This window comes from Rattus norvegicus, chromosome 1 (assembly GCF_036323735.1).
Source record: "Rattus norvegicus strain BN/NHsdMcwi chromosome 1, GRCr8, whole genome shotgun sequence".
NCBI lineage: Eukaryota > Metazoa > Chordata > Mammalia > Rodentia > Muridae > Rattus > Rattus norvegicus.
The window spans coordinates 233,462,134-233,465,181 of NC_086019.1; positions in this window are offsets into that span (position 1 = coordinate 233,462,134).

The following is a 3,048-nucleotide window of genomic DNA, read 5'->3' on the forward strand; positions in this document are numbered from 1 at the left end:
CCTGGGTGTCATCCTAGGACCAACTTGAAATGCAAAGAGACCCAAATAGCAACACTCTACAAATGAGCTGCAGTCTCTGGGGAGTGGAGAAAGGCACCGTCATGACTGTCCACCCCAAACAGATATGCATCAAGCCCTGTTGAGAAAATTGAAGGTAAATGGCCCTATTAGGAAAAATTTCCTGTAAACCGACAAAAGTGCCCAAGTGAGTGAGTCAGTTTCTAAAAATATCAAGAGATGGCCAGGGTAAGGCACATTTGCAATCCCAAAATTCAGGATACAGGAAGGCTGGCAAAAGTTTAAGGGCAGCCTGGTCAACACAGCAAGTTCCAGACTCACAAAACTTAAGGCTTCACAGTAAAATTCTCTTTCTAGAAAGCTGGTCAGGGATGGGATGGGAGGAGTCTAAGAAATCAAGCAATAGAAACAAGCGATTACATAAACTAAAGTGAAGAACTCCCTATCCCTAAGCCATCTCCCTTTCTTCTGTAACCTGTGGCTAGAATTGGTAGGGGGCTAATCATACCCTTTTCTTGGCAGTATCTCCAGACAGGGCCCAGGAGCTGCCCCACAGGAATGGGTGAAGTATTTACCACCACTGGGCAACCTCAGAGCCAGAATAGCACTGCCTGAAAGTCTGATTGCCATCATATCTGTGTATTGATAGTTCGGAGCAATCCCTAAGATCAGCAACTCCTCTGGTGGTCCAGTCTCTTGCTGCTTCATTGTTGAGTCCCAGCCGACAGATGCCATTTGAATGGGAGAGAGGGAGGAGTCTTACATTAAATCCAACTCAGAGTCTTGGATCCCATTCATGTTCTTTCTGCCTCACTATATTCAGTATCCTTGCTAACCGATCAAGAGCATGCCTGTAACTGGGTGTGGCTATAAGCTTATCTAGTAACTGTGGATAGGTAGAAGATTGTGCACCTCCTGAAAGTGGCATCTAGGAACTGCTAAGAAGTTCACATACTGAGTAAGGTGTAATACAGAGAGATATGAAGCAAAAGTAATTGCTCTGTGGCTACTCACTTCAGTACATGTTCAGCACTGAACCTTGTGGACATACACAGAACTTTCCTGGACAAACAAGGGCATTGGCCTAAGGATACGTTGACACGTAGAGGACCCTAAAGCTAATGCGTGCATCGTGGCACACATTCCTGATCAAGCACTTGGGCAACTTGAGGCAGGAAGACTGGCCAGCCTTGGCCTACATAGGAAGAGATGGAGAGAAAGGGAGAGAGAAAACAAAAGGACAGAAGAACTTAAGAACTTGAGTCCTGATATAACGTTGAGCTGCCAAATATGTTGGTTATCCAAGCTTTCATATTATGGAAAACTTACTGAGCTAATAAATGGCCCATTTGTTTAAGCCATTTGGAGTTGTTTTTCTGTTACTTAAAGGAAAAACACTGATATGAACCTAAGTCTTTTTGTCATTAAGAAGTTAAGAACTGAGTACACGTAGGCAAGAGTTTCCTGGAGTGGAACGGACGCTTCAATATTGATACTAACCAACTATTTATTCATTTGTTGAAAACTGTAAAAGAAAGACAAACTCTGGAGCTGTCTACATCACTTTGGAGAGGGCTTGAACGTTTCTTCCTTCTAGTAAGCATATTGTACTTGTTTACACTGGCTGCCTTGGGGGAAGCAAAACAAAAATCTGAAGTTCCAACTCAATAGGGTCTTTAGGACCACATTCAGTCAGTCAGCAAACAAAACAGAAGCAGAAGATGTATAGTTTTAATGTAAACTTTCCCCACAGGGTAATGTGTTTGAACATTTGATCATCAGTTGGCAGTACTGTGAAGTCATAGTAGTGGGAGACATGGTTTGTAGAGGTTAGTCACTGGGGTCTTTAAGTATTACAGGCTAGCCATGGCTCCGGACCAAACTTGATGATTCTTGGTAGTACCATGTGAGAAACTGCTGTGGTGAGCTCCTGCCACCATGAATCAAGCTATTTTAGTTGTCGTGCTTCCCTGCTCTGATGGGCTATGTTCTCTGACGATGTGAGCCCAAATCCATCTCCCCTCTATTCAGCTGCTTCTGTCGGGTTTTTGGACACAATTACAAGGAAAGTTAACCAATATAAAGTAACTGCCACCAAGAAGCAGGGTGGCTGCTGCAATCAACCTGACCATGTGTTTCAGAACTGGTTTGAGGTAGACCTGTGGAAGAGTTTGGGGCCCTAGGATGCTGTCGACAGGGTTTAACAGGCCATTTTAGTAGAGCTAGGAAGACAAGAATGCAGGCAGAATGGCAGTTGGTGAAGGCCAGGCTCATGGAATTTCAGAGTAGAACAAGAAATCTACCAGGAGCTAGGCTGCAGGCCATTTGTGTTACATTCAGGCAGAGAAGCTGGCTGTATTCTGTCTGAAACTCGAAAGGAATGGGCGTTTGTTAGTTGGAAGAAATTTTACGATAGCTTAGCCTTTAGACTGTAGCATGATTACGGCTCATTACATTGAGCCAGCTTCACAAAAGAATACAGAGGAAAAAGCAGAAAGGACATAGAAGATATACATTTGGTGAGGAAAGGAGAGTGGATGGGGAAGGTTTCAGGAAGGCAATGCAAGCAAGGTATCATAAGGATTGATAGTTTTGTCAGATAGTTCATTCCCAACCCCCAGAGACCCATTGTAAGTATAAAAATAGGATACGTCAAAAATATATATGCTTAATACACTTGAATGTATTAGAAAAGTAATTCATTACCATGACAAAATGTCTCACAAAAGCAACTTAAGAAGTGCTTGATTGCTGCACTGTTTGAAGTGTAGCCCAGCAGGCTTGGCTGTAGGAACACAAGGCAGTACATAGTATCTGTCTTCCAAAAGCAGAGAGGCTTGGTTCACTTTCTCTGTTTCATTCAGTTGACATCTCTAGCCTGTGAGACACTATTGCCTATATTCCTGGTGGATCTTCCCTCTTCAGCTAAACATTCTGGAAACACAGACACACCTAGAGTTGAGTTTCCATGTTGCTTCTGAATCTCATCAAGCCGACAGTAAAGATTAACTATCACGTCAACTTGCCAAA